At 37.9% G+C, this 14,260-nt stretch overlaps 1 long non-coding RNA gene across 1 annotated transcript in view; it reads left to right on the forward strand.

The window, feature by feature from the left end:
• Positions 1-5,820, forward strand: part of LOC146439310 (uncharacterized) — a 29,683-nt gene extending 23,863 nt beyond the window's left edge. Inside the window, exons 2-3 of the long non-coding RNA XR_014851239.1 lie at positions 2,289-2,388; positions 3,585-5,820. This is a non-coding gene — a long non-coding RNA (uncharacterized LOC146439310). The remainder of the gene's footprint in view (positions 1-2,288; positions 2,389-3,584) is intronic.
• The last annotated feature ends 8,440 nt before the right edge of the window (positions 5,821-14,260 follow it).

The raw sequence follows: 14,260 nt of genomic DNA on the forward strand, positions 1-14,260 counted from the left end.
TGCACCCTAAGTGATGCAGAACCACCGTTGAAAAAATTCCTGTCCACAGCTGGCACCACAGATAGATGCAGCAATATTTGTGGAGGCAAAGCAGAGCTTACTCAAGAGGGCATGGGTTGCTGCTGCTCAGCGTTCTGCAGGACAGGGAAGTGACTGTGGTTATTCATTGCTGGCAACAATGACGTGCAAGCCCCCATTCACGAATCTAAAGCTGCTGTACAAAGATGATGACACGATGCCTGTCAGAGGATGGGTAATTGAAAATCCTTGCCTTTGCAAAATGCCTCTGGGCATCTAATGCAAGTCTTCATATGGTAATGAGGAGAGGAAACAAAGTGGGAGGGCTACTGCACATGCTAAAACTTGCACCTGAAATAATTGAAAATTGTCTTAGACAGGCATGTAACCAGGCTGAAACCAGCTCTAGGGCACTCAGCTTCATCTTCAGCAGCAAGGTCACCACCCAATTCCAGGCCTATGCTTTTTGTCTGGAGGAGCAGCCACAGGTGGGCAGAAACAGATTTGCTAACTGGTTTTGCAGAAATAGCTACAGCTAGTTGGGATTTTTTTTTTTTTTTTAGTTCTTAAGACTGCTGAAAAGCAGAGGTGGAAGCAGGTGTGCTTCTTTCAGCAAGAGGTTGGTTTCAGTAATTTTGGAACCTGAAACTACTCCCTAGAACTGTTCCTTGGAAATGTTCTGCTTCTTGGTTCAGAATAAACTATTCTTCACTGATTTGAGCCAATAATATGGAAAAAAATTAATTATCAAAACCACAGAAATGAAATATTTGAATCATCCAAACTATGCTGTTTTGATTCACTGGTTTACAAGCATTCTTAAAGTACTGTTTCAGGGAGGGATTTATTTGTTGGTTTTGAGGTTTTTAATTGCCATTCAGGTAAGGAAAATGCTTTCTTACAAAATTTAATGTGAATCTGGAGTATATAGAAACAATGAATGAGGTTTCTTTTGCATTCTTGAGTTAAATTATTGTTTTGGAGTTTTTATAAATGTAGTCAGGATATATTTCTTTGATTAATGTCACTAGAAGGTACTTGTCAGAGGCATGGTAAGAGCCAAAAGGAATTAAGAAAAGAAGGCTGGAGTCAAGTTTGCCTCATAGTAGTTTTGCTGTTGGGTGTATAGCGATTAATATGGGATAAAACAGAATTCTACTGAAGGTATTCAAGGCAATATTTGACAGCTATTTTCACTGATTCAAGGGAAGTCAAGTAGTCACAGTGTTGCATCAATTTCAAGCAAGGCTACAGGCATCTGGACTTTCTTATTGTCTATATATTCCACTTCTTTGTTTTAGTGCAGAACAACTCACAAGACTCCCAGAAAAGCAGGACAACTTATGTAACAAATCTTTCCGAAGCACTTGATTTTTAGGATAACTGTGGAACAGCAAAATCTGACATAGGGTACCTCTACTCTAGCTTCTACTGGCAAATGATTTCTTTACACTGCTTCTTCATAGTTAAGAAAATGCCATGTGGTGCCTTCTGGCTGGACAAGCAAGCCTGAAGAGTTGTCTGACCCCATGACTGCAGAGAGAAAAATTATTTTCCTATATGACAGTTGCAATTTGAAGATCTTGGAGCCTATTCTGATACCAAATGTGTGCTACTGTTTTGGGAGGCAAAGGCAGTCAGTAGATATTTTTTGTCTGCAGTGGTAGAGGAGCCTAGGATTTCCAAGTTTCTTGATCTTGGTGCTACTCATATTCTAGCAGACATTTTTTTGTGTCACAGTCATGTCTGAGAATATTAGCTAGTCTGTTCTCTGCCATTCCTGTTCGATATATCATCACCTCATCTTCTATTGCAACTTCTCAATTTTACTGCATAAACACACCTTCTATCATATTGTTTATCCATGCATGGAGCAAGAAAATAATCTGACTGCACCATTCTGGACCTCTTGACATTTAGAGAGAGTTGGGATTTAGACAAACCGTAGGAGGAATTGCAGTATTCAAGATGTGAAGTGATTAAGATGTGAACAAGGATTTCAGCAGAAGCAAGGTCAAGGTAAAGATGAACTCAAGCAGAATTTCAGAGGTGGGAATAAGAAGAGTGGGGAAGACAGTTTGCCATTATGAAAAAGCAATTTATTGTTTTAATATTTTAAATTTTGCACTGCTGGGATAGAAATTTAAAGGCCTTTAATATCCTTTAATTGTGTTGTTCTACCCAAAGCACAGAGATGCTAAACACATGACACATTGCTGCAGTTTTTGCTATAACTGTCTTTTACAATTTTAATTTACCTCTGCATTCAGGAATTCAAAACTCTTCTTGGTGTCAAAGTAGTCAGCACAACTCCCAATGTCTGATACCAGGGAGAAAGAAGACTTCCAGGGAGTAATGTGGTGTTTCCAGGTCAGATTTGTTTTGCTTTTCCGTTATCTCTCCTCCTCTAGTGGTTCTTTTGTATACAGAATAGCCTGTAATTCTCAGGTCTACTGCTGGAAAACCTCTGGTCCCAGCCACTGGAAGAATCCTCAGCTCCTCCAACATTCTCCTGCTATGTGGAAGGCACTGCAAGTAGAGAAGGGTGAAGTGCAAATGTTTAGAAGGGGACATCAAGGCTGCTGGACCTTTCATAGTTTGACAGTGCTAGCTTTAGTAAGATTCATTCTTTGGTTAAAAACCTCAGTGCGATATTTTTTGATGCTTATATGCTAATTTCAATGTGCACATGTAACTATTAGCCAAACTATTTGACTTCTCACACTAGAGGAACCTCACAGCTCTATCAAAAAATAGCCCACCACTGATATTTGCCAAATGTTTTCGTTCCATCTGTTTCATCACAAGGCTCTACTTTTTCCAGTTCCCTTCTCCTGCTTTCTATTGCATGGTTTCATCCACTGAATATTTCTGCATAGTATTCTTACCTGGAGATGAGCGGTACTTCTGCTGATAGGTTGAAATAAGCCAACATTTTACTGGATTAATATGCATTGTTTCATCCTTCTATGCATTCTTTGTACTGTGTTACTAAAGTAAATGGAATCATATGAAAATCAAAATATCATATGAAATCATGTCATTTCCTTATAAGAGAATTTGGACAAAAATATTTTATTAAAATTTCCTGGCATTGTCAAAACATCTTGTTTTGATATCTTTGGGAATACAGACTTTTCACTTTCCTCTTTCCAAACCTTTTTCTTTCAAATGTCTTTAAATATTGTCTTAGGTACTACAGAATCATGTAAAAATTAAAAGTTAAAGCTTAATGACGCATCTTAACTAACTGAAAGCAAAATCTACTTTATATTTCAAATTTTGGTAGCCCAAATCTAAAAAATATTTGTGCACTTTGGTCTTGTTTGGAATTTTAAACCCCCTCACAATATGAGAGCTCTAAGTCCTCTGAAAAATGCATCTTTGAATTTATTTTTAAAATTTTTCAGTGCTTTTTTTGTGGCTTATTTTGGTGGCTTTTTTGGTGGCTTTTATTGGCTCTGGGCATCTGAGAGAAAGAACTTTTGAGTCCAAGTTCCTGATCTCATATTCTCTTTCAGGCTGAGCATCCTCACTGATTATCACTAACTGCTCAATTTAAGCAGGAGAGAGGCAACCTCTTCACAAGCAGAATGCCATTTAGGGCTCTTAGGGTGGATGCAGTCACCATGTCGATGAGAGGCAACGTGGGCAGCACCAAGTTACTCTTTCAAGTGTTGTCGAGCATGTTCCATCCTGAGTCTTGTCAACAGGGGCAGAAAGGTACCTCCCACTCAACTCCCTTCCCCACTGATGAATTGCCAGCATGGCTTTAAGTCAACAACCTTAAATGCCATCAGGAGACTAGTTGCTGGCCAGCACAGATGCCAGTGAGACAAACTGTTTTGCAAACCTGCCACACTGCAACAATTTCAGTTTCTGACTGGGTAGGCTGCTTTGAGTTAGAGGTGATGAAGACTACACAGTACTAATGAAGTTTGTCCTTGAGAGAAGAGCTTCCACCACCAGAGCTAAGGACAGCAACTTGTAAGACTAGGAATTTCTGTAAAGATGCTCAGCTTTCCTTTGCTCCCTCTCAGTTTTACACTACCTTAAAATCTAACCACCCAGCCAGGCTGCCAATACAAATAACAAAGGGCTTCTCTTTTTTTGATGAACAACAAGCCCAGTCGTACTTCTTATTCTCTTCCATTGCATCTAACTCTACCTCACCTGCATGAAATTCAGCCAGTGGGTCATTGTGCATTTGCCAGACAAAGTATTCCATCCTTTTGGCCAGAATGGAAATGGAACTGGTCATGAGAAGTGCTTCAAGAAGCTCTAAATTTCCTTGCTACTTATCAAATATCAAACATGGGGCAGGTACTTTTACAATATCTGTGAGAACAATATTACAATATCTGCAAAGAGAACAAGATACTGCTCCAAGTAGTACCTTAGTGACATTCACCAGCAATGCCTGGTGAATGGGCCTGCTCATTTTTGTTATATTTTTCCAAGAAATAGGTTATTTTGCTGTTGGAATCATAGCCATATTCAATGTGAATTCTGCATTCTCCTTCCAGATGTTTAATCAGCTTGTAGGCTTTACCTGCTGACTTGGTTAATAACAGTAGCAAACATTTGGTATCACTCTACTTTCTCTGCCGTGTATGAAGCTCATTCCCATTCCAGTTAATTTTGTTAGTTTATAGTGTCAGATAATGTCAATAATTCTAGATGGGGGGTGAGATTTTTTCAGTTTTTGAAAGTCCTTTATTTCTGTCACCTCCTCCTCCATGAGAGGCTTAATAGAAAATGTGAAGTTTACATGAAAAACTACAACTGATTTGTGGAAAACCCACAGACAAAACACACATGGAGTATAACCCAGAACAGATATTTTTTAAAAATTTAGATAGATATACTATGTTAAAACAAATCCATATCCAGCTTCTTCATTCTTGTTAAGGTCACTTCATTAAACAATCCCCCCCACCCCTATCTCATGTATTTATACCTCCAGTTCAGAAGCTGCTCTAGATAGCTGTAAGTAGAAGAGCAGTCCTACTGCTGTGGTCAAAGTTAGACATGTCTTGAAACAGAGCACACCAGATTCATGCATGTTTGAAGTTTATGTAAAACTTTATTCACAATTTACTACAGTAAATTTCTGGCTCTGCAACAATTAAAGTGTAAATAAATAACTATGCAAATACAATTCAGTAAATTGACTTTATTGATGTAAACAGGCATTATGAAGGCTAAGATGTATGGGCTTGCAAATGAAGACAAACCTAAAAAGACAGTTCACTCTCGCTTATACAATGAAATATGTCTACTTATTCATTGTTCATTGACCAATATTTTTATAGCAAATGAGGCAGAAAGAAATTGTGCACATGAACAGGTCTGGAAAAAAAAGTCAAAAGAATCCCTCACTTGATGTGACATTGTGAAATACTGCAGGTTTTTGCACTCTATGTGTATATTTATCTTACCACTGTTTGTATAACAAAACATCAAAGAATAAGAGGTTTATTTGTATGTACAGCAGAAGTAGCTTTTCTGAGATGTTTTACCTCTTAATGCACAGGCAATCTAAATATTAATATTCATCATGTTCTAATTTCCTTATTCCTATGCCAAGCTCAGAAACACTTAGAATTAAGCCTCTTCTGTTTTTCTGCTGTTACATGTGGTTTTGTCTGATTTCACTTCAGCTTGTATAGTTCCACCAAAACAAACAGCTATGCAAGATTGCTTTCCAGCTTCAAACTGTGATGTGTGGAGGAAATAAATTCCTGATGTGTTGCTGGTAAGTAATGATGTCTGCATGTCCATTTTAACATATGACCCAGAATTCCCTGTCATGCAATCAGGTTTGTGTAGTTCCTGTTGCACTTTTTCTGTATTTTTTTAAAACCTTCTGGAAGGCATCCTGACCCTTGATGAAAGTTGTTATTGTTTTCAGCATAGGCAAGTATTTATTCACAGTGCTTATGTAGACCTTGACTTGCAGAAATACCTAAATACTTACCTTTCCATGTAGAATCTGTGGAACAGAATTTGTTGTAGACAGTGAAAGAATCAAACTTGATAATCACTAAGAGATTCAAAGTATTTCCAAAACTCGTTATGCTTCTCCAAAAAATTTTGATGAAGGGGGCTGAAGCTCCATCTGAACAGAGTTAAAATCCTAGAACTGTAAAATGACATAATTAAAAAAAAACATTATAAACCAGCAATACTACTCTATGAGCTGCAACTAAATTGCGAATGTCAGGATGAGTCCAGAGTCTGGATCTAAAGATCTGAGAAACCATACATATTCTGGCAAAGATTGCAAGGCCATGAACAGAACTGTTCTGCCTAAAATCTCTTGAGACTTCACACTCAGAAAGTCTTGCTATTAATCCTTTCTTAGGTGGATGGTGCAGAGTCCTATTTAAAATACCATCATAATGGTGAATTTTGCTGGAGTCTGGAGCAGGGGTAGGCTTACATGTTTTTCAGGGTAAAAAAATCCCTATCCATGTAGATATGAAAAAAATCCTGTGAAGTTCTTAAGTATAAAAAAAATTATTCTTCTATGTCTGGTAGCAACACAACTTCATATACTGGTGTGCATGCTTTTTTTTGTAATTAATTTTTCAAATCTGAAACAATAGAAAGGAATTTTGCTGCTGAATTCAAGCACAACCGGGTGTTATCCAGAGGCTAAATTCTTTTCCTACTTAACATAAGAACATAATAAGAACATAAGAGGCATACTGGTTCAGAACAAAGGTCAGTGTAGCCCAATATCCTGGCTCCAACAATAGCCATAAGTGGGTATGCAGAGAAGAGTAGAGAACCAGCCTTGCATATCTGATGCCTCCCCCTAAGTATTCTCCCAGCTTTCAGCTACTCATGGCTAAAGAATTTCCTGAAATGGATGTAGTTCGGAAGTGTTTAAAAACCCTGTATATATTTCTGCTCTGTGGTCTTGCCCAGTCTCCCCTTGAGGCTATGTAAACTTATAGTAAGTACTAGCTGATGCCAAATGGGAAGAGGGCATCTGGATCTTGTGGCAAAAATTGATTAATGTCATTAGGGATAATGCTATCTCTGTATCTTCATTAATACAATAGTTATAGAACATATCTGGTGATTTACAGTCATATGATGAGAAGAAGTGGGAATATATCCAAAATATTGCCATGTTTTCTTTAAAATATCTATGCAATCACTGTGATTTGAAACAAAAAAAAAATAGAGTGGAGGTCTGGCAGGGCAGAACACTAATAAACTCTTGATAAAAGAGTAGCCTGTGGGCTCAATGAAGAGATACTTAAACTGTTCAGGCAGAGTGCTAGAGGCAAAGAACTACATGATTACCTTCGAATGACGGTGCAGTTCTGAATAAGAGGAGAATAACTGACAGAAGCCCATGGACATTTTTCAGCCTTGCCAAGGAGTAGGCAGACATGAAATGATATACCCATTCAGTGGCAAATTCCAGTTAGATTGCTCTCAGACCAGACTACAAGAGATTCTTGCATTTGTCTTCCTCAATTTTTCAAACATTTTCACTTCCATTTTTTTCAATGACTTTTATCCATTGTTTATAATTACATATATGTAATATTAACTTCCTGAGATCATGCCACTCATTTACATTTCCCCATATTTGGTGGATGTGCAAAATGAACCAAATGCAGAGATACATATGCAACAAACCTTCTTGTCTCCAAGTGCTTGCAAACAACAAAGGCACTTGAATATTCTTATGACAGGGCTTGTATAAGGACTGTGGCTAGACAGAGTGAATATTTTCTGTGCCTACTGAAACCAGCTGTATCTCATGCTGTTCTGAATCACTAAGTTCAAATCATTGGCCTCCAAGAATTCTGTAGTTGGAAATGTTGAAAACAGAAATCTCTAATTGGTAATTTTGGACAGCCTCCTGCCAGGACATGATTAATCCCTCCAGAGCTATGTTAGTGCTTGATGGACAGCAACACTAGCTACAAATGAACAATGTTGTCCACAAACATAGATGAGCAGAAAGAAGATACTGGTGCCTGTGGTCAGCAGATGATATCTTCCTCTGTAGCCTGGGCTTTTATTCTGTGTTGTCTTTAATTTTATTCCTCATGTTAGATAGGCAGGAAAAGGAAGGGCTATTTGAAAAGCTCCATGAGAAACCGAAGTCCTTAACTTATCAATTTCTTAACTTATCAATTTCTGTTGGTTTTATTCTGTTTGCTTCTTGGACATCTGCGTGTTTTTCCTAATGTGTTGTGGGTTTTTTTCCTCAGAGTGTATATGTGGATTTTGTAGTGTGGTGATGTTCATCACCTATTTGTAGGCTTTGTGTGTCCCTCAAAGGATGTCTTGTTTGATTGACAGGTTGTTCCTGGTTCTTGAAAACTTATGGGTTCTCACTGGCATCATCTGATTACGCTACTGGCTGTTTTTCCAATGAGAAGTTTTAGTAAGGTTGTTTCAGTAAGAGTGAAGTCTATAATCTTCATTTTGGGAACAGTAGAGCGATTTTTTTTTTCTTTTTTTGGAGTAATGGTAAATGTCTGTTACTTTTACAAAGTGTTGAATGTGTTGGAGAAATTTTTGAACCTACTGGTAAAATGGTGCTGGACTCTCTCTCTAGCTGGTAAAATCATCTGATGGCATCCACATGAGAGAAGGGGATTGTCAGTACTAGTCTTTAGTGGTCACATTTAATGAAATTTTTCAAGCTTTTGGTATGGTCTCTCTCAATCTGCAAGTTCATTAGAATCCTTAATGGTACTGTCCATGGCAGTAGCTATGAATGTTTTCATCTAATCTACTTGGTGATGGAGCTGTATTCAATTTCATCTCAACATTAGATCTCTGCAATGCACCTACATCCAGTTACACCACGAGACCAGAGCCAAATTTCAGTTGCGCTTTATTTTTGATGGGGTGTTCCATTAACAGCCATATCTACACACCACCAGTTCAAAATAATTTTTTACTGGGTTTTTCCCTTAAATAGTTATGATCCTTCTGTAGAAACCATCTCCCTTTTCTGTGTTATTCTGTATCAGTGGAAATGAACTGATGTGCCTTGAGGGATCAGGAGTTTATCAGCCTTGAATCAGATGGATAACTCCTTGGCTGGTTGAGCTATGCCTCTTATGGTCTCTGCAGAACTGTGGGCTCTCAGGTGACACTGTAAAACTCAAGTTTACCCACTTGAGTTTTGGGAAGGGAGGGCAGGTGCCAATAGGGTATGATGACAACAACGCATTTTTTGTTTTGAACTGTGAGGATTTGAGAGTATCTTTGCTCTGGTAACAATCAGTGATGACTAATTGTGAATCCAAATAGGTGTGTTTTTATGTTCTGAAGTATTAAGTGATAGGCACACTTTGCCCAAGCACAAATCCTTCTCAAATGGCAATTTCTCCATTCTACTTCTGTTACACCTGATGTGCTTGGGGTTATACTTTCATGTGTGTAATTAAATTACTCTTAAAGAACATCAAAATGTATGTGAGAGATGATGTTTTCTGTTGCTAGCTATCAAGGTTTTGCAGTTCCCCAATTCCAGTTTCAAACATATTTATTGCAGTTGGTAATATTTGAGGCTAAATGGTCTATTGTCTACATCTTTTGTGTGTTCCTTTTGCTGCTTCCCTGGGCAAAGCATGACAGTGTTACATATCCTCTAGAGGTTCACAGCCAAGGGAAATTTGTTTCTCTATTAAAAAATACTTCTTCCTCCTAGAAGCAGCCTTAGAAGGAATCAGATTTTCTGTGTTTGGTTATAATGCTACACATCTCACATGAAAAATAACAGCCCTTTATTTTAGGAAAATAATTAAGTTCATGATATTCTGCTTCCCCCTCCTGAACTGAACTTAGATATGAATGGGACTTCAGTACTTGGTGTCCTGAAATGAAGTATTTCCCTCAGCTGGAGCCCACAGTGGGTGAAGACCCGGGATGGACGGGGCAAAGTTTTGATGTGGTGGTGACTCAGGAGATGTGCAGAGATGACAGCCTGGATAATTTTACCAGAGTGCAAAGAGAACTTACAGAGTTTATCTGGAGCCCATTTCTGTCACTGGCAGAACTCCCCACTCATTCAGCCGGAGCAGGCTGAGGCTCAGTGTTCGTAAAATGTATGCTCGTGATCCTCAGGTTTCTTACACAAAGATGATTACTCTAATAATTTATATGACTTTTCTCTAAACTGACTATTCTTATTTGTTGAGCAGAATTGCCCATTTTTCTCCTTGATGCATATATTCAAAGTACCTTTTCTTTTTCTTGTCTTTTAGGTAGGCTTTTCTGTCAGCATATTTTATTTGGGAAATAGCATGGGATGCTTCTGAATCTTCCCCTTTCCTTTTCTTGTTTTCTGATTAAAAACACCTGCAGCATAGAAAAGCCTTGGAAAAGTCAAGCAAGAGTCTGTGTGCTGTGATGTGCTGCAGCAACAAATATATTCTAGAGTACATTGAGCAACATAAATACATAAAGGTTTTACAACATGTGTAGTTACATATCCTACCTTTATTTTATCCCCTTGCACTGCATACATAAAGTTACATATATCTAGTAGAGTCTGCTCTGTTAATGCTGAATATGTAAATCCCCCCAGATTTTATAACCAGTGCTTTAGGTTGCATTTACTGTAAACAAAGATGTATTTTTGGGGGCTGTTGGTTTGAGTTTATTGTTTATGTAAATCTCTCAGAATGTGACATAGCCAGATAGCTTCCTATGTTGTGCTGATCCACATTTTAGGCCAGCAGCCAAAGTATTTTATCTTTTACTTCATTATAGTGATCTTCCAATTAGCTGTGGTCTGTAATACCCTGATTTTGGTGGCAGTGGTTTGGGGAGGATTGTTTGATAGTTCTGCTCGAGAGGCAAAATGAGGGGCCTTATTATAGAAAGTGCAGAGGTTGTGCAGTAGCTGAGTTCTGTTGCAAAGTTTGCCGATAAGGGAAAACTGGCCCTTGAGCATCCATTCTATTCTGTATATTAACACTTCTAATCTGCACTGCTGATAAAACTGCAAGCCATTTGCCTTTGGAGGAATTAGTTCTGCCTCACTTGTGTAACCAGGCGATGGTGATTAACCTTTAAACTGTCCAATATTCTCAGCAGACTCCTGCTCCAGATTAGAAACTATTTAGTTATGACCAACTAAATTAACAACATTCCCTCCTCTGAAGAATAAGATTTGGAAGGTATGCATTTTAAGGTGGAATGTGGATAATGTCCTTATTTATTCACCACTTCTGCTACATAAAATGCTTTTGTCAGTTGAAAAGAAAGAGAAAGGAGAGAGGGAGTTACATTTCAGATTGAAACAATCCACAATTAGTTGTGTACAGAAGGTGATTTGGGTGAATTTGGCTCGGGGTGCTGCTTTAGATGGCTGAGACAGGTTTCTGACTTTTCATTCTTAAATAAACTTACCTGGCAGGGGATAAAATGGGCAGGTTGTGCTCTGGTGTGGGCAGCAGTTTAGGAAAAAGATTTCCTTCCTTTGAAAGGAAAGGCAGTTATCTCAATTCTTCAGAAGAGTAATTTTTGGAAGTTTGCTAACCTTTTTGTCACAACCATGCAAAACAAAAGGTTTTATGTGTGGTGGTTACAGACCAATATATCCAATGGACTTTAGCTGCTGTGATAACCTAGTACTGTACCATTGTATCTACATATTTTAAATGTGTAATTTATCAGTTGAAACATACCCTTCAATACATGTGCCATAAAAGAAAAGAGTGAGGGCAATTATGTAATAGTATAGTGTTTGTCTGACATGCCTTAAATCCCCATATTGTTATTCCTCACTGAATAACAAATACAAAATCCCTGTTAGCAATGTTTTCCGTTTTACCAGTTTTATATTAGCTGCCTCCTTAAAAATTGCTAATCTAGATACTACATTAGTAGGATGTCAGTCAAACTGCAATCCACAGTGAAGCCTTCTTCATATACCAATTTAAATCATTCATGGTCCTTTCTTTGGCATTATTCAAAAGATCATAATAATTTTCTTGTGCCCACAGCACAAAAAAATCAATTATTTCCCCACAAAGACTTGAAAGTACTTAGCGAGTGCTGTAAGAAAAGCTGAGGGTTATATCAAATTGAAATTGCACTCATTACACACAACACAATTAGTTGCCACTAGTCTGGCCGGTGCTTTAATTCTGAATGGCATATCTTTATTATTACAGAAACAAGCATGCAAATGGCATTGTTCAGGATTTGCAGAAATCAATAGGATATAGTGCTGTGTGTTTGGTGGCCACTGTCACTCAGTCTGCTGTGGATTTGAGATAATGTGTGTATTTGAATTAATGAAGGGAACGTGAGACATCATAAGTGACACCCAAATAAAAGAAATGGGTACATGATATTTGTAATTATTCTACTTGTGTTTTTGTTGTAAATACTTGTGCTTTTTGTTTTTTAATCAAAGGATTAATTGCATTTTAATAAGGCATTATGATTTTCAGAGCTTTAGTTAATTAAAACTTGTAGTATATAATTATGAAGTGATGCTGAGATTTGTCTAAAGATCACCCATACATTTAGAATATGTATATTTTTCCTTGTTAAGCAGTTGCTACATTTTATGAATTATATTAAATGTTTGAAAGACGATGGCAGTTCCAAATGGATTTCTGTAAATGGCAGCTCGGAACGTAGATTATGTTGTTGGAGAAATTAAAGCAGAGGAACTACTGGGGTTGGAAACACTTTTTGGTTGTAGTGCTGGAACATTCATTTGCACAAATGTTAGCTTTCAGCCGCAGGAGTAAGAACAGATGTATTTGTTCAATGTATCATATCATTCCGCCCATTAATTCCCAGTGAAATGACTGTAGTTTGAAATTCTGAGGATAGGCCATGAAGACTCACTGGTGGTGTGTGGAAAAGATTATTTTCCATGTGACAAAAGGGTTTTTAAAGGAGGCAGAAAGTAGGGGTGTGTGTGTGTGTGTGTGTGTTTGCACAGACATCTCTGTGTATCGCCTGGTCTCCCTAAGAGAGATGAATATTCCTGGTACGAAGCTTTAATCACTCACAGTCTAACCTGGAATATATACATATATTCATATATATAAAGATTGTTTCCTGTGGGAGTATATTATGTCTGGACTGATAGACTAATTGCTAGATAGATAAAACAGAGTTAAACAGTATTAGAAAGTTAAAATCTTAATGTTTCAAATGAAGCTTTCATTTGGCAGTATTTTAAAAACAGATCTCCTTTTAGATTTATTCCATTCCTTTAGTAAGTGCATATTGAAAGTAAAAGCTAATTTTGCTCTTCTTTTATATAAAGTGGGAAAAATATTGCTTTGTTGTTGAATGGTGAGAGGGCTTTTCCTACTTCTTGTCAGCTATAAAATTAAATATGTGCTTATGCAGAATAGTCCAGCATAGCCATGGATTTCTATAACACAGCCTCATGAACTAAAAAGCGTTCCTTATGCTCTCTCTTGAAGTAAGGATCTTAAATTAGACTTCAGCCTTTCCTACCTGGAAACTTAGCTCCTGCAGTGCACAAATGTATGTATGTTTGTTTGTTTGTTTATAACACCCAGGTTTGCAGATACTTTTTGAGACAAACCTACTCAAGAGCTCAGGTGAGGTGGGGAAATGAAGCCTGCAGAGAGACCAAAAGAAAGAACAAGAATTCTCAAAAAAATTTACATTGACTTCACCACTCCAACCAGGATTTTAATAGGTATCTATAAATGGATTTTAAGTAGGATATTCCCATGTTTTCTCCCAAAGCTGATTTAAAATCTAATATTATTAGATTGGTCACAGCCTTCATATTTTAACTGTCAAACCCAAAGTCTGAAAGGTGATTCATTCAACGCTTGCTAAAATATTTGCTCAGCAGCACAATAGTGTGTGATGGAAAATAAACTCCTCTGGAGCATCTCACCCTATCAGCCATGGCCTGCAGCAGGAAAAGAATGAGGGAAGGTCAGTCAATTATGTGTGGTAATCACCGTAAGCATATTATCTGAGACACAGATGTCTTCCCTGACCCCACACGACATAGCTATTAACCCCACAGTAGTATAAAAATGGGGAGGAGGAGGAGCTGGTCCCCTAGGTAAAGCAGACCTTTTCAGCCCAGCCTTGTCCAGCGGCTCAGCCAAGTTGTGGTGGCGAAGGCGCTGTTGTGGGGAGCTGGTCCTGCGCTCCTCTTCGGGGACCTTTCTACAGACCTAGTCATGTGAGATAAATAGTTGCATCATAGGAAAAATGAGGCTGGCAAATTGAC

Source organism: Lichenostomus cassidix, chromosome 3 (assembly GCF_008360975.1).
Source record: "Lichenostomus cassidix isolate B80296 chromosome 3, HeHo_3.0, whole genome shotgun sequence".
Lineage (NCBI taxonomy): Eukaryota > Metazoa > Chordata > Aves > Passeriformes > Meliphagidae > Lichenostomus > Lichenostomus cassidix.